Genomic DNA, 19,305 nt, shown 5'->3' on the forward strand with positions numbered 1-19,305 from the left:
CATGGTCCAGAAGAAAGTCTGGAAGACCAGGCAGTTTAAGCCAGACTGTGCCAAGCCCTGATGGCTTGATTTTTGACTCATCTGCAAAGTATACTGCTCCATCAACATTGTCAGTGAAATATTCAAAAAGATCTTTCCTATGAGTCATATGACAGGTTGCTCTTGAATCAAGCAACCAGTCATTTTTCGAAGAAGTGAAGCATTAAACAAATCTTCATTTACTCCAATGTTACATTGTGCCTCAATATAGTGAGCGGATTCAGGTGCTTTACCTTTGTCTGTGTCATCAGTTTTACCTTTCTGCTGATTTCTTCTCTGTTCAATTTTGTCCCAGGGTAGCTTGCATGTAGAAGCATCATGTGATCCATTTCGTTTGCAGCGAATGCAATGCAGATCTGCCTTTTCTGCTTGAGAATGTCTACCCCCCCTGCCTCTGAAATATCTTCCTCTTCCTCTTCGTCCACCTCTTCCTCTTGTAGAATCTTGAGCAGGATGTTTTTCTTTATGAGCAAGGCAAACAGTCTCTTCAGAAGATTCAGGGACTGTTTTATTTCCAAAGGCTTTCTCTCTTTCAGCAAACTTTTTCACAAGAGACTCAAAGGTTATGTCTTTAAGATTTCCATTTGCTTGTAAAGACTCAAGATAATTAGAGTAGGTAAGATAGAGTGCTTTGAGAAAGGAAATAAGAGAGATATCCAGCTCAACCTTAGTGGATTTAATATCATGCATTATAGACTTTATTTCATATGCAAGAGCAAGGGGATCATTATTTTTCAGTTCAAGAGTGAAGAGTTTAATCATGAGCTGAAAAACTTCAAGTGCAGAATGTGAATCATAGAGTTCTTTCAGCTTTTGTAAAGCTTCAAAGGCAGTGGAATAGGATGAAATATGACGACTTACTTCTTCATTTACAGATGCTGCGATCAATGCATAGGCCTTTTTGTTCTTGTTTTCCCAAATGACAAGTTCTTTATCTGATGTAGGCTGCACAGGGTCTTTGTCTTCTTCTCCAACACACACTCCTTTCCACAACTCATTGTAGATGAGGGTGTGTTTTACCATCCGGGACCATTCGGGATAGTTCTCCTTGCCAGTGAGAACTATTCCTACCATAGAGACGATTGAATGCATTCTGTAAAAAATTACTTCTGCTGATAAAAAATCCTTACGTTACAGCCTTCAAATCCCTCTAATATTTGGTAAAAAAACATCAGCATTTCATTGTACATATCACTGCAATACTACTGTTTTGAAAAAAAAATGTGCAAGGCATCACTTCAATGTATTAATATATCACTTCAATATATCAATATATATCATGTAATACTACAGATGCTTTAGACCCAAAACTGTTCAACCAAAAACTGCTATCATACCATCACATAAAATTGCTCAATCAAAACTGCTATCATACCATCACATAAAACTGCTCAACCAAAACGAGGCTGTGGAATATTTAAAGGCTCGTGCTGCCAAATCAACAACTCAAAAAAAAACAAAGCTTACATACACTGATGACAATACTCTGCTCTGACACCAGTTTACAGCAATGACATATCTCGGGACAAAAAAAGATGGGATCATTAAGAGGCCGCAGCCAAAGAGTTTTCTGTGGCGCTGAAGTATACTGGAGTGTCTTTGGCCCAATTTTTAAATACCAATGACCAGATCCAAGCACCGCAGAAGATCCAAGCACCGCACGGCTCAAGGGGCGCAGCAAGACATGGAACCCGGTGGCTTGATCGAACAAAGTTGAATTATTCAGAAAATGATGAAGTCGGGGGGCCAAAATATTGAATAGCCAGAGGGGTTACTCGTATTTGGCACAGCTTTGCATTATGCATCCTCAAAAGGCAATTTCTCCAGCTGATTTGTTCTCCACTGTACATACGTTGCACGACAAACTTGTCTTGTTCGAGGGCGATTGCGTTTTACAGGATTGTATAACAGCTACAAAGAAGGGGCCATAATAAACACACTAACCCCTTTTAGATAGCAAGAGCAGCGCAAGATTCATCTATTTCCTTGCGACTTTAGTTTAATTGACTCCCCGATTAAAAGCGTTTGATCCCAGTTTAGGCGATGGGTATCGCGAATTTCATCCACCTATGTCTATTCTGTTGTCTCGGAGGAAGCCTATGCCTTGGAGCGATTGCTACAACAACTTCAGCATGCATTACTGTCAACTTCAGCAAGCATTACAGCCAATGGAGAGAAGTATGAGTGCTTTCTACCAAATCATGAAAATAAGGGCTTTAAAGAATCCAATCAACAATACAGCAGTAGCGTTACGGCATTAACCGATAAGCAGAGTAGGACAAAGACACCTGATGAGCTTCTTTAATCATTGAATGGCCAGTGCTTCCTAAGACATGAAGGGTGGTGGTCTTACGAGTTCTGCTACCATGGAAAAGTGAGGCAATTTCATGCAGTGGAGAATGAAATGAGATGACAAAAGACTCGGCTAGGAGTGGATTGAACAATTTACCATTCACCCGTGAACAAAACTTCAATCAGCCGCTTTAGAGGAAAATTTGAGTTTTTCCACCAAATCCCGCGCCTTGACCATCCCTGGTTTTCCTGGTGTATACGTTGTGGAGAGGCAGCAAAAAAAACGGATGCGCAGATGCGTTGGCAGTGCAAATGAGAGATCAAACGGAAGCAGAGAGCAGAGGAGTTATGTCAGTCCAATGTTTAATTATGGAATATGGACAGATATGTCAGGACAGAGGCAGCGCTGGTGCGCCAGAGAGCAGAGGAGTTATGTGAGGCAAACGCTCAGGCAGATGCAGCGCTCAGGACAGCAGGAGTTACAACTATTTTTGGGACCTGTGCTCTGATACCATGTCAGGCCAGGGTAACTCCAGAATAAATGAGCGGAAGAAAGAACTGATATATTATTCATTAGCTAACTATTATTTATATACATACATATGATGGATCAGTTCATCTTCTTGATGACTGTCCAGTTCACCCATCCGTTTCGGATTAGGTGTCAACAGAGATAAAATAATTGAAAGATAAAAAAAAAAAAAAAATCTATATTAATTAACATATTTTTATATATGAAAAGATAAAATAATTGAAAGATTAAAAAAATATTTATATTCTACTTTTTAGTGTGAATAAAATATATAATTCTTTTATTTTTAAAAATGTGTGAAAATAGTGTGTGAGAGTGATCGCAAGAATGCGGTCATATGGTGACTATTAGACTAAGTGATGATGGCAATGAAAATTGAAGCCAAGGAAAACAATGTGTGGATCTTAACAGGCCACTTATTGAGTCACCAAATAACCCAATTGAAGTATGTATGGTTGTCAATTGTATACTTCCAAACCTGTAATGAATTTTGAGGCATTATGTAGCCCCTCAAAACAATCAACATTAGAAATTAGACATAGACATAGATATGTGAAGAAGAAAAAACAGAAGATGTAAAAATTCTTGACTAAGCATAAAATTAATATTTCTTGACTAAGCATAAAATTAATAAAATTTATACTTTGAGGTTAAGAAAAAAAAATATCAATTTTTAAAGTATTTCTAAATCTTCTAAAGTGAAACCTAATTCATAATTATATTACGAAATAGAAAATGAAATAATCCATAATAATTTTTCTAAAAAAAGTAATAAATCCGAAATTAAAATTAAAGACTAAAAACTTAATAAATCCGAAATTAAAATTAAAGATAAATTTATGATTGTATACCTTTATTTTTAATAAATGATTTACAATAATATCTCTATTCTGAAATTGATCTTATTACTTAATAAATCCAAAATTTAAATATATCTAAACCAAATTATTTAAACTTCAAAATAATTTAATATCAAACACCTTGTACTAAATACGATAAAAAAATATACATATTAATTTTCAAAAACACATTCAAACATAGTTTATAATTATATTACAAAATAAAAAATTGCATTATCCATTGATACCAAACAGATTTCAGCCCTCCCAAAACTTAATAAATTCAAAATTGAAATAATTTAATATCAAACACATCATACTAAATACAGTAAAAAAAATTATATATTAATTTTCAAAAAACACATTTAAACATAATTTATAATTATATTACAAAATAAAAAAAATTGCATTATCCATAATAATACCAAATAGATTTGAGCCCTCCTAAAACTTAAAATTAATATTAAACACAATACTAAATACAGTAAAAAAATTATATATTAATTTTCAAAAACAAGTTTAAACATAATTTATAATTATCTTATAAAATAAAAATTGGATTATCCATCCTACCAAACAGATTTGAGACCTTCGAAAACTTAATAAATTCAAAATTGAAATAATTTAATATCAAACACATAATACTAAATACAGTAAAAAAAATTTATATTAATTTTCAAAAACACGTTTAAACATAATTTATAATTATATTACAAAATAAAAAAATGGATTATCCATGATACCAAACAGATTTGTTGAGACCTCCGAAAACTTAATAAAATCAAAATTGAAATAATTATACAGAAAATATATATATATATATATATATATATATTTTCAAAAACACAAACACGTTTAAATATAATTTATAATTATATTATAGAATAAAAAATTGGATTATTCATGATACCGGACAGATTTGAGCCTTTTGAACACTTGAAATAAATCTATCACTCGGTACTTCCATTCTCAATAAAATGGATCCACAATAATCTACCTTCATTCTCCAATTGATTTAATTACTTAATAAATCCACCATTAAAATAATACCTAAAATGATATACATTACATTTCAAAAAAATGACCCTGATGGTCCTCGTCGGAGAAAGAACTTCGTGGATGACGACGGGGCTGCATGCAAACAATGGCCAGAGGACGTTCCCACCCATGGCTTTCCCTGGTTCGCTAGCGAACATGATGAGGACGTCGTTGGGAATTGCAGGCGGCCACATGATGGTGCCCGAGAGCGACAGGAGCCAGAAACAACCCGGGTAGTGGATTGGGTTGGGAATCGCAAGTGTGAGGTCTCTGACAGTCCGCCTTGAGAATGCAGACCCCATAATTTCCGGGGGCAAGATTCATCACTCTCTCCAACACTTAGCACCCACTGGGAATCTCAATTGTGAAGGGTTGCACAGAGTTGGGCATGACAAAAGTTAGGACATTCCGAGGTGGCATTGGCTTTTTTAGATCCAGGGGTCGGCCTCTGCGTTTCCATACGAGGGCTTTCTGTTCTATCACCCCTTCTTCACTTGGCGTGTGGTTGTTTTCCGTGCTTTCCACTGCTGAGCTTAATTCATCGAAGCCCACGCTCCCCACGGCTGACCCTTCTTCACTTCGTGCCTCATTGTTTTCCGTGTTTCCCACAGCTGAGCTTAATTCATCGAAGCCCATGCTTCCTGCCCCCGCTGAGCTTAATTCATTTAAGTCGAAGGGTGAGCTTAATTCATTGAAGTCAAAGCCCACGCCTAATTCATTGAAGTCGAAGCCCACGCCGTGGCTCTTAGCGAAAGCCGCTAGTGTGTCAACGGCTAAGCTTAATTCATGGAAGCCCACGCTTCCCGCCCCGGCTGAGCTTAATTCATCGAAGTCGAAGCCCACGCCGTGGCTCTCACCGAAAGCCGCTAGCGTGTCATCTGTGCTTCCCAGGGGTAAGTCTATTAATTCACAGAAAATCCCATCATAGCTTTCAGCAAAAGCCGAAAGATCATCGAAAATCCCATCATAGCTTTCAGCAAAAGCAGAAAGAGCTTGATGATGTGATGCAGCCATTGCGTTCATGTAATGAAGAAATTGTGCCTAGTCTAGACTTATATAGTCTTACGCCAAACTGAACCACAAAACTTAAATCACAAACACAAGATTCTTGAAATTTATTCTAGGTTGAATGGGAGTAGCTAGAAGATTCTTGAAATTTGTTCTGAAGATTGGGACTGGGTTGAATAGCGGTATGTCGAGATTGACTCGTGTTTATGAATTTAATTTAATTTAGATAATTTAATTTAATTTAGATAAAAATACTGAGTTGCAGTTTTCTAAAGTTTTATAGCAAGTCATATGCCTATGTGGAGATTAATATACTTAACATGCACCATAATAATTATATGATTTTGTCATATGCCTCTGTGGAGATTAATATACTTAACATGCACCATAATAATTATATGATATTAATAATAAAGTGATACATATTATGGTTTTCTTTTTATTTTCGGTTGTAAATCTTTTTAGTTTTGGGATGTATCATCAATTATTAACTGTTCTTTTTCTTTATTATTTGTTTTATTATTATTATTAACTGTTCTTTTTGTTTATTATTTGTTTTATTTTTGTTTATTATTTGTTTTATTATTATTATTGGATAGCAGTGATTTTTTTATTATATTTAAGTTTTCATTATCTAAATCATATTTTTAAATAATAATAAAATATTTATTTAGAATATATATATGAGGATAAATTTATATTTTTTTTAATGACAGGATGTCATGTCACATAGTGGCAATGTTGGTTAAGACTTGGATTAACCCAAAAAAACAGTTGCAACCCTAACAGTTTCTTTCCCGCCCCTCGTTTGGGGGCTAAAGGGGGAAAAAATATAAGACCGGGGGTTGTGGTCTCGGGGTAAAGGGGTGGGGCTGAGACAGCAGGAAAAGTATGGGGAATCTCTTTGTTTCTCAAGTATCTTGTTTAAAATAGAATACCTTGTAATTTTGTTTGTCAATAATACATAAGTGTTGAACGGGGGTTGTGGTCTCGGGGGTAAAGGGGGGAAAAGAAGAAGACGGGGGCTGTGCTGTAGACAGCAGGAAAAGTATCGGGAATCTACTTGTTTCTCAAGTATCTTGTTTAAAATAGAATACCTTGTAATTTTGTTTGTCAATAATACATAAGTGTTGAACATTGGGGGTTGTGGTCTCGGGGGTAAAGGGGGGAAAAGAAGAAGACGGGGCTGTGATGTAGACAGCAGGAAAAGTATCGGGAATCTATTTGTTTCTCGAGTATCTTGTTTAAAATAGAATACCTTGTAATTTTGTTTGTCAATAATACATCAAGTGTTGAACATTGGAATTAGCGGTGAGAAGATTTTCATACATAGAGAAATCTTGCAAACTACTCAGAAATAAGAAAATTAGGAAACTATGCTAACAGTTGAGAGAAGGCAGCAGGCAGTAATGAGGAGATTACTAATAAAATTGAACAGTAAAATCGAGCAATGTACTAGAGGCTTCAAATTGAACAGTAAAATCGAGCAATGTACTACAGGCTTCAAATGAGAGAAGGGTCTCTAGCTTAGTTTAAAAGAAAAAAACAGCAGAAGTCTCGGACCTTGAGTCTAGGGACCATAAAGAGGGGAACGGAAACGGTTATAGTTCCTGGAGCTCACAAGGGATCAGGTAGACACCCTTGGCCCATGTCCGAGGTCTAAAATCCTGGTGAACCTTTCAGGGCAGTAGGAATGAATCCAGGTTGCCAGAAAGTCTCCAAAATGGAATTACTGGAAACCGAAGTGGTATTTTCTCACACAAGTAGTCATGAGCACAGAATAAAAATTAAACCCCAGGAAGGAACCACTGGAATAAGTAGCAGGGCGAATAAGTAGGGCGTATTCCAACCGTGGACAAGGGTTCGCGTCGTTGTCGGTGCCGGCAGTAAACTGCGGCCATGACGCTACGCAGGGAAGAGAAATGCACGGAAGAGAACCCGAATGGCAGGGAACCCTGAAGCTGGGAATGGAGTACCGGTCCCCAAGGCCAACTCCAACTCGGAAGGTAGAACTGTTAAGTCCAAGGTAGTAGATCCCGCCTGGAGCGTGCAGGACATAGTGGCTATACTCTATAGCTGAAGAGCAATTATACATGAGATTAGGTGGGCCAAAACAGCACATCCATCCGAAGAATTTCAAACTGTTTAATACAAAACCACCCTCTCTAATTCCAAACCACTTCTATAAACAAATAAAAATTGAAAAAACGACATGGCAGGTGGCGCATACATGAATAAACAAGAAACTGAAAATTTATATTACTTTAGTTTTTACAATCAATCAAAGAGGGGAACCCAGAACTGGGTATACACATTTAATGAGGAATCAGCAGCAGTCCAGCCGCTGGCCTTAATAGCCACAATATAGCAGACTTATCCCTCTGTTCAATACTAAAACCCTCGTAGTCACAAAAGCAATCAGGGGAAATTACAAAGACTCAAGCAAGTAAACTCTGGAGATGTCTGCAGCAATAGTCACCTCATGCTTGCAAAATATAGTTACATATGGATGAAAAACCCAATAGAAAAGCTCTGTGCCTCTTTTAAGTTGAGGATTTGCTGCCAAGAATCCAGCACTCCGTGGAGGCCCAGAGCCATACCATGCTGCAAGTTTCCCCTCCCTCCGGGACAAGAACTTACCCGAGACTGAAAGTTCCTTAGTTGCAGAGGCGTCGCCCTTCCACGCTGGTTCCGAGTCCCATGTTCTGCACAGCATTGTAATTACATGCAAGTGATTAACGAAAAGGTTGAAGAAATTACAGACAGCGAATAAAAAAAAATTGAAAAGGCAAACCATAGGACACAAGCCTTCACCTGTGGTGCCTTTGTCCATAGCCGGGCCCGAACAGGGTTCCAACCTTCGAAACAGCAATGCGGAAATAATGACCGCACCAGAGCGGGCACCCGCTAAGGAATTGCAATCAAATGAGGTCGGTCTCACTACTCTCGGGGTTAAGAAAATCCTGACGAAGGCTCCACCGTTGGATTGCGTAGGGGAATGAGTAGCCGTTGATCCGAGGGAGGATCCACAGGTCACACATGTCACCGTACGGTCCAAAGGTCACACATGACAGCACAGAGACAGCAATTAATTCACCTTATGCCACATGGTGGAGGCGGCCTCATACCCAAAGCCATAGTACAAAGACAAACTGTGCAGATGTTGTAAATCGAATATCGTGAGTTAATAGATAATATTTAATATGTAATTCGTATATACCTCAAATTGATAACCCCACTTGGCATGATTCTTTACCTAAGCTGTAATGTCATTTTAATGGTGGATAAAATCGATGCTACCCAACCTGACACCTATTACTCTTACATTTAATGGTATGGACCCGACACTAGAAGGGTTTGGTAACTTGAAACGCCTAGCGTAGTCTGCTCCTTTGGATGTGGTTCCGGCGATCCAACGGACCTCAACACCTATGGTTTAGAGTCGTAGCTGATTTCTCGCTGTCCTCCCACATGCGGATTCATTTTGAGTTGTACGATTTCGGAAGTTCAGCGCTGATAGTGAGTTAAGGGATTGGTTGTAGCCAAGAGGGTTTCAGTTTGCCATCCTTGATTCGATGGAGAATGGAGGCAAACTTCAACCAGCAGGTATCCTATAATATTTTCTCTCTTCCTTGATATCAATACATACTTAAATCTTCGACTCCACTTCAAAAATGCTCGAAACTTCTCTGCTCATCCAGTTCACTATGAAGGGAGTACGAGTTGTTGTTGGCCTTTCGTCTAAAAGAGGATGATGTTGGTGGCCATCGGGTTCGAGGAGCTAATATTCGTCAAGAGAGGGTCTCCTGTTGGGTTATTCCATCTTATCCGATTCGGGCCACTAATGATCTGATGAATGGGTTTCTGGTACAGGTGGTCTTCGACATTCCACAGTCGCTTTGTCTCAGGGAATTTTGAGAACCCTGTGTGTACTACATAGGTTCGTCGTTAAGAGTTTTTATTCTCTTTTAACTCATTCTTCATGTATCTACAGGTATCAGACGTGGAAAAATTCCTTTCCTTATGGTTTTAATGAATTCATATGAGTCCCCCTTACTCAGGGTTGATGCCTTCTCATTTCCATGTTGTTCTTATTACCAAACTTTATGGCGGTCTTGTCATGTTCGAATGCCTTCGGGAATAAGGTGGCTATGTTTGTATTCGTTCTACTGGATGATATTTGGGTTTCTCTAAAGGAAACGTATATTTAAGCCGAGGCTTCAAGCCGGCCTTAGTCTGACTTTTTTTTATTTAAATGAACAAGGGTTTTGTTTAACTGGGAAGTGAATGGTTCTAAAAATGTGCCATGTGAGAAACCTGTGTAATTCAGGCTACGCTGAGATTTTGATTTTTTATTTAATTTCCCAAAATGGTTTGAATTATATATATATACAATGTTCATAGCTTGGAATTATTCTAGCTCGGTTCGGCTTCTAAAATCGAAGCTTGTTATCTTCTGTTTCACTAGATTCTATCAAGCTTGATTGTGATTTTACTGATTCCATTTCTTAAAAGATGAATATATCATGGACTGTATTAACTCAGGATTCTTTCTGGACTTACTTTATTGGTTTTTACAGAAATTTTTTATGTTGTGTTTGGAGTATGTCATTGTTTTATTTTATTTTAAAGCTGTTTTAGTGCATATTCTCTTAATTGATTTTGAAATTTTTAGTTTTCCATCAAAGAAAGATTATTGACTTTGGGGAAACTTATTTGTTTCTAGTATTTGTCTTATTATTTCAAAATAAAGAGCATCATAATGTGTTGTATTGAGATGAATGTTTTACAACTCAATATGAGAATGATGTGTAATTCCTTTCATGCTCAACATAGAGTAGCACTTAAAATAATAATAAAATATTACGTGAACAAAATATGTATAGTGTCTACTTTAAGATCAAAGTACTAGAATTCACATCCTAAAAAATTATACCAATATAAATACACGTTAAGAATATGGCTAGATAGATAAAAGGGTCATAAAGAAAAATATTACTTCTAAAACTTGTCCACTACTACAATTTTTATAAAATTTTAAAAAACACAATCATCATTCAAGATGCTAAAGAAAGATAAGAAAAACCCAAAATAATCTATTGAAAGTAATAACAAAGAGACTCTACAAAAGGATGAATTATCACCTAAAATCAATTGTCATACACCATGTCTATGTGAATGTGTAACCTATTGGGGTATATTGCACTCAATAGTTCATGAGGGCCTCATTGGGACCTACACTTTAGACATTATTATACCCTCTTATATGAATTATTAGGGCACATATAATAACCTTTAATTCACCACCTTATAATCCCTATCATTTGGCACATTTTAAAATTTCTATTTTTAAGGTTTTTTTTTTAATTTTAGAAAAGATACTTTTATTATTATTATTTAAAATATTTTATTATTAATTTTAGGTTTTTTTTAAAGAAAATATTTTATTATTATTTATTTAGAATATATATATATATGGAACAACTTCACGTGAATTCTACTCTAGTGATATCAATTTTCAAAGAGCGATATGTTGAATCGTCTCTTGTGTTTTTAAGTTTATTTTCAACCATTTATTTATATTTTGCAAAGTTGTACCTGAATATATATATATATATATATATATATATATATATATATATATATATATATATATATATATTTTCAAACTTTCAGTCTTATTTTTGTTATTTAATATTTTTTTAATTTATATATTTCTTATAATTTATAAGTTTAAAAATATTTTATAATTAATTTTAATAAAATTATTTTTGAGGAAAAATATAAATAAATCAAATAATACTACTTTAAACTTTATGGAATATAACTTATAAAGTTGATTAAAAGAATTTCAAATTATGGATCCTCTTACCAATATTGAAAATCAATAATAAATTTTGAAAATTTGAAAAATATTTTCATATTTTATTTAAAAATTAATTCTATATAAAAAAATAATAATAAATTTTCTATAATCAAGTTTCTCTGATTCATAATGAAATTTTTTGGTTTGAAAGGCTAATGAACTCTTTTGAACGTTTTTGAACTTCTCGAATGAACTTTTTTGAACTTCAGGAATGAACTTTTTTGAACTTCTAGAATGAACTTTTTTGAACTTATGAACTTTTTTGGTTTGAAATTCTCTCATGTGATTTCTACCGAAAAACATTGTTTAAAATAATAAATTATTCTATACTCAATATAAGTAGTAATAATATTTAAATAAATTAGTTTAATATTTATTTATTATTTGTTTTATTACTAATAGATATTTTTAGTAGTAAGATGAATTCAATTTTGATTTTGACTTATAAAGTGTTTATTAAAAAAAAATCAAATTATGGATACTTTCCCAAAATTAAAAATAAATTTTGAAATCTTCAAAATATTTTAATATTTCATTTAAATAAAATAATTTTATATAAAAGAGAAAAATAATTCATTTTATGTTTAATCTAAAATTAATAATAATATTTAAAAAATTAATAATAATAAAAAATATTTTAATATTTATTATAAATAAAATATTCCAATAATAATTTTCAATATAAAAATGGTAATTGTATTTAAAAAATAATAATAATAAAATATTTTAATATTTATTATAAATAAAATATTTCAATCATATTTTTTTAAATATATTTTAATAGTGTATTTTTTTAATATTTAGAACATATTTTTTAAGTGGATTATATATTAATTATCATTAGAATTATTGTGCCACTTGTGCATCATAACATATATTGTGAAGCATTAATTTTATAGTGAAATGTCTATTTGTAATAAGTATTAATTTTATAGCGAAAGGGTCATTTGTAATAAGTTTTACTTCTTTTTGTTTGGATTTTTTGTTTGGCTTTGTAATAGTTTACATTTAATAGTGAAATACATAAAATTAGTGTTTTTGTTTATCATAATTTAAATTTAATAGTCAAAGGTAATTACAAGAGAATACATGGGACACATATTTCACACACAATAATATCCGTCTATTATCTTCAAAGCCAAATTACAAGCTACATAAATAGTGCTTATGATATCCAACAATTTTCAAACCAAAAAATTGCTTGTTGACAAAATCTCTCAACAAAACTTAACAACCAACAAACTAATATTTACCTATATACGATTGTAAGAATTATTCCAATTGCTTTGGCTACAAATTTTGTAATTTCTATGAAGTATTAATATGTATTTTATTTGTGTTTGACATATATTTTATTTTGCTCTTGTTGAAGTGTAGAGATGGGATAAAAATGGTTTTAACATTTTGCATGTTATAAAAATGGTTTTCCATTTTCTTTTACAATTTTATCTTCATCCCAATTTTATCTCATATCAATCCAGGATGCGGGTGTTTAATATGCAGCGCAGCCCACAGGTGGTGCGTCACATGGGCATGTGGAGCCTCGACGTGCCACGCAGTACCCTGCAGCCTGTTTCATATGGGCGAATGCAGGTGATCCTCCGCGGGTGTTATTACGAGTCTTGTCTGCCTTTATTGTCCTCCTGCAAATTTGTGTGATGGCACTTCAAATGCCGAGAGCCTCTGTCACATTCTTGCATTCATTCGAAGGTGCTGGGCACTCATCTGCAGCATTGGAGCATTCTCTGGTGAGGTGGGGGATTGCGCAGGGACATTCTTGCTCTGTAGCAAACTTAGCAATGCAGAGGGAGCGCCTTAGAATGAGCAGTCCATGAGGAGGCTCTCGGGGTCGGGCTTCAGCTCAGAGGACCGCAATTTCTCCTTCTTCCTCTGTCGAGGTAACATCTAACCAACATTGCTTCTATGGTAGAGCAACGGGACGTGGCAGCGCGCCTCGGAGTGGAGAGATACCAGAATGCGGACATGCAGCGCATCCCACAGTCAGGTATATAATACCTTGCACACTGGCAAACTCCACATTCATCATATCTGTTTCTGTCGAGCATTGTGGCAATCTCAGAGGTCAAGCTGAAGCAACTCAAGGAAACCCTCCACCGGCTCAAGGGACTGTGCCCACAATTGATATGCAGGTGCCCACAATTGATCTGCAACGCCCTACTAGGGAAAGTTCCTCCCCAGCTACTCAAGCTGCCCTTGCGGGCCCAAGTGAACCGGCTCAGAGGATCCATACCAGCTCGGTGGTCCCTCTCTCTGACTTGGATGACTCCCAGCAATTTAGGGGCAAAGTGGAGGAAGAGCCCTATACCACAGACGATGATTAATTCAACCAATCAGTTCGCTGTCAGCAGCCTAGAAAGGAAAGCTACACTCTGTTTTCGTACCTTGTTATCTGTATGTGTTTGGTTTTAGTCTGGATTTGAAAATCTATATGTCGGCTATAAGGATCCATATGTTTATCAGTCCTTGATCAAGTAATGTCATGTGTCGTTATGTTAGTCCGTCACAGCATGTCCATGCTCACCATCCAATTTTTGTACCTGTTCAATTTTGGGTATGTATAAATTTGGGCAAACTGTCAATCTTTCGGCAGGAGTTACAGGGCCATGGCCGTGTTGTAACAGTGATGTAATTTTTTGACTTTTTGTACTATAATAGAATAGCTTGATTCAGAATTTTTTTTTTATCTCATATCAAGGTCTAGTAAAATGCAATGTAAATTTATTCAAATACATGTAAAATGATAGTTGATATTCAATATTTTATCTTGTTTCATTGCCAAATGAAAAGGAAGTCCGAGTGTAGTCACAACAATATGGAAAGAGGAATTAAAAAAAAAAAAAACATTTGTTATACCTATTTTACCTAGTTTATTTTAAAAAAACACAATAAATGAATATCTATAAATTTCTTAAATGAAAATATGAAAAACATGTAATATGATAACGTTAACTAGACTTTAGCAAAGAAAACTTAAACACACAAATGATTAAACATTACATTGACATGTTAGATATGTATTGTATTCTTTTTACATATATTACACATATGTGTTGTATTATTTATATATACATTACTTATGTATTCTTTACTTGTACACTACGTATCTTAACAAACTTGGGAGAGTTCATTTTTTCTCTTTTTGGGTATCTTTTGCTTTTAAAGAAAATTATTTCTATCTTAGTGTGATCTAATTACAATTAATTTTTTATAGTCATAATATATTTTTAGTTTGTAGATTATGGTTAATCACAATTAATTTTTTATAGTCAAAATGTATTTCTAGTTTGTAGATTATGGCTAATTGATGATATATATTCATAATATATTTCTAGTGTGTAGATTATGGTTAATTGATGTTATGAAATATGTGAATATTGGTTATTTAAGTTCATGAGAGAGATGCACTTCTTATTTTATTGGTTTTTAAGAGAAATTTTTTATGTTGTGTTTCAAGTATGTCATTGTTTTATTTAATTTTAAAGCTATTTTAGTGCATATTCTCTTGATAGATTTTTGAAATTTTTAGTTTTCCATCAAAGAAAGGTTATTGGCTTTGGGGAAACTTATTTGTTTTTAGTATTTGTCTTGTTATTTGAAAATAAAGAGCATCATAATTGTGTTGTATTGAGATGAATGTTTTACAACTCAATATGAGAATGATGTGTAATTCCTTCCATGCTCAACATAGAGTAGCACTTAAAATAATAATAAAATATTACATGAACAAAATATGTATAGTGTCTACCTTAAGATCAAAGTACTAGAATTCACATCCTAAAAAATTATACCAATATAAATACACATTAAGAATATGGCTAGATAGATAAAAGGATCATAAAGAAAAATATTACTTCTAAAACTTGTCCACTACTACAATCTTTATGAAATTTTAAAAAACACAATCATCATTCAAGATGCTAAAGAAAGATAAGAAAAACCCAAAATAAGCTATTGAAAGTAATAACGAAGAGACTCTACAAGAGGATGAATTCTTGCCTAAAATTAATTGGCATATTCCATGTCTATGTGAATGTGTAACCTATTGGGGTATATTGCACTCTATAGTTCATCAGGGCCTCATTGGGACCTACACTTTAGACATTATTATACCCTCTGATATGAATTATTAGGGAAAATATGATAACCTTTAATTCACCACCTAATAGTCCCTATCATTTGGCACATTTTCTATTTTTAGGGTTTTTTTATTTTAGAAAGGGTGCCACCTAGGATGACATGCGGTGCTAATTGGTCACTAGTTAGAGGATGACATGGAGAATTATAGTACATTAATGTGCATTCCCGCATGCATAGGCCTCCCTATTGTGAGTATGCGGTTCCTCCCCAATTTTTAGTAGTTAACCACCATTTTTCTCTCTCCCCTTGTAAGTTGACTTTGTCCTATTTTGGAGTTTAACTAGTTAGTTTTTTCATGTGAGAGTTATTAATCAATGGTACTTGATTCCTAGTTCCATTTACTTCCAATTCACTCCATTATTGAATATTTTTCTAATTTATGGTCTAGCAATCTAAAATTGACTTACTTTCCATCTAGGCAAAAAAAAAATTATAGTTAATACGTGTATGCTCTTGGAATCCTAGCGTAATTTGAAATGGTTCTCCTAATGGAGAGTATGTATATTGTATTCATGTTCAACAATAATTTATCATCATATTGTATGAGCAATTCAAGTTTTCTTCTTGGTTCATTAGTCAACTTTATAACAGTTTTATGCTCACTTCTTTCTTGTTCTGTAAGTAACTAGTCTAGTATTTTTTCACACTTGGATCCTATGTTTCTTCTTAAAATCCAACATGGTATTAGACAATAAGTTAGCTTGTGAAAAACATTGATATCTTACTGTATATTTAACAACACTAGAACATTTCATAGAGAATGAACCAGCTCACGATGATCCTCACTCCTTTTAATTACTTTAACTAGAATCCAAAGATGCTTCTATTGTTGCACAGTAAGGGACTCTATAGGATTACAATGGATGCTAAAATTGAGCCTACATTAACCATTGAAAAAAAAAAATAGTTCAATGGAATGGATGAAACATATGTGATACTTTGATTTTCTATTTCCCTCGATCAACTCTTTCATGATGAGTCATCCTCAACACCTAATGAATTTTGGACAAAACTAGAAGGATTGTTTGGAAAGAAAGATGAGTTGAGAGGAAATAAGCTAGAGAATGAGATAATTACTCTATATTGAAATCATTTTCATACCCTATATGACTTCTTTTCCAGATTCAATACTTTGATGACATAGGTAAAATCTTGTAGGATAGATGGGAATTAGGAACAATTTATCCTTTCTCTACATCCTAAACTAGGTCATTAATTGTGACAACCCCTAGATAATCCCCCTATTGTAAATATTTAAGATCATTTTGTTGTAAATATAATGACTGAGAATTAGGAAACAAATTTCAAATCTTGGGGACATAGATTTCTTGGGAAAATGGAGGAATCCTGGTTATTTTAATAACCATGAAAGGATTACCATCATGCATTAATGGGGTTGACTATTTTTTTTATTTCAGCTGGAAAATAAAGGATAAACACATGCTACACTTGGGAGAATCCACAAGAAAAAGAGTACAAAAAATTAAATTGGTTGAACAGGTTGTGTTGGGAAAATGCATGGGGGGGATAAGAAAACAATTTCATTGCAATGGTATTAAGGGAAGGTGAAGTGTTATAGGTGGGCTAGCAAACAGGATGGCGGAACATACCAAAGGAGGAAAACAAGTGACAAGAGTGCTTATTTTCATGTTCATTCTAAGTGAGTTTTGGAATCTCGGTTTAGGGTGGAACCACTAAAGGAAGTTCTATAAGGGTGGAATAATGAGAAATGACGATTTCCTATAGGTTAGTGAGGAATGGTTTAATTCCTATAGGATACATGAAGGAGAGGCCAACTTATGTTCATAATACCTATGATTGAATTCAATCTAATACCTGAGTATGAAAGATGGTGAATCTCTATCATATGATTGAATTCTCGTATCTAAAATATTTTGAATAACATGCATGAGTATATATTTGTAAAGTTCAAGAGGAATAGATTTTGGATCAAAATAAAGCATGAGATAGATAACATGATGTGTGTGTGTGTGTATCTACATCTGAGTATGGGGACATCAAAACTCAGGAGGGATAACCCTTAAATATATATGTATATATTCAAAACTCTAGAAGAGCAGCAAAATCAGCTAAGGATCAATTGGGATGTGGAATTATATATGTATGTGTGCATATTAATTGATGGTGGAGGGTCATGCATTAATGGATGGAGGAGACTCAGTAGCAGACCTACCCCTTGTCACGTCAGCAAAAGAGGGAGGGGTACACATTTTAATAAATACCGTCAGAGTATTAGTACATCGCATCCATTGGATGGGCAGTTATGGCACCACTAATCATGTCCGACAGAATGATCAATAAGTTGGTTTGCTGCTATGATATCCAGCCTTCGAGTTCCTCCTTCCAATAAGTTGAAAATTAATATATGAAATAACATTAAGACGAATTAAATAAATGTAATGTTTAAATTGTCGTTCACGTCTAGAATCTTGTGGTGCATTCATAAGTCTTAACATTAACAAGATAACGTGTCAGTGTAAAATCTCTATGGCTTCATTAAAACAAAAAAATAAATATAAGAATAATATATTTATAGAAGAATCCTTAGTTTTTAAAACGGTTGAATGGTGAAAGAAATATATATATATATATATATATATATATATAAGATTTTGGAATATAACCTTCCATTGTTATAATTTACTTGGACTTCATTTTTATTGTATATCAAAGAGCATGAACACTAAAATCAACATTATTTAAAAAGATAATCTCGGAAAATGAAGTCAGTAGTGTCACGTTTCTCTTAGTTCAAACTTAGTTTTCCTCTTTCCAGATTGTATGAAAGGTTATCTTTAACTTCTAATAATGTAAACATTGTATGAAAGGCTATCTTTCAGCTCTAAGAATGTAAACATTTCTAAAGATATATCTCACTTTTTCTTCATCTTTAAACGCTTAAACTCCAAAGTCAAAGCTGATTTTATACTTCAATCCAAAGTTAAAACCAAATCTAAACTAAGTAATCATGTTTCTCATAGTGATGAAAAACGCTAAAAAAATGATATTTTCTCTCATGGCGATGAAAAATAGCTCTCCCATAATATAGATATGGGCTTCCCAAAACAATACCACATATATCAATTGGAATTACATCAAGCTCTACCTCATCTAAAAAGTTTGCACTGATTGAAAATTTCAGTTTACATCTTTTTGTCACATGTAATTTTGCATTGTCAAGTATCCAACCTAAAGGATAAGGTTTAGGATAAGGAAAGGTTTCTAAATTCAACTTTTTGACAATGTCTTCTTAGATAATATTTTCTTGTGAACCACTATCAAACAATGTATCTATCTTGGTATGTTTCGAAATGACTCTAATGTGGAAAAGCTCTATTCTTGTTTTTTCATCTTGAGTTTCATTGAGACAATTTGAAGAGCTAGTACTTGCAATGTCCTTATCTTTCAAACCCATGGTTGTCATATTTGTTAGTTGCAATTATCTTCTCTTTCTCCTTGTTTTTAAACTTTTTGGGTCTCATCTCTGGATGAAGTTTCCAGCAATGATCTTC

The 19,305-nt window shown here is 34.0% G+C and overlaps 1 long non-coding RNA gene across 1 annotated transcript; it reads right to left on the reverse strand.

The window, feature by feature from the left end:
- Positions 1–7,979: 7,979 nt before the first annotated feature.
- LOC149247206 (uncharacterized) lies at positions 7,980–8,717 on the reverse strand. Its single transcript, XR_016265614.1, has 2 exons — positions 8,563–8,717; positions 7,980–8,453 (listed from the first exon to the last, which is right to left on the reverse strand). It is a non-coding gene; the product is annotated as an uncharacterized LOC149247206 (long non-coding RNA).
- Between the last annotated feature and the right edge of the window lie 10,588 nt (positions 8,718–19,305).

Source organism: Pinus tabuliformis, chromosome 7 (genome assembly GCF_031772625.1).
Source record: "Pinus tabuliformis cultivar Carrire ecotype Pingquan chromosome 7, CPIR1, whole genome shotgun sequence".
NCBI lineage: Eukaryota > Viridiplantae > Streptophyta > Pinopsida > Pinales > Pinaceae > Pinus > Pinus tabuliformis.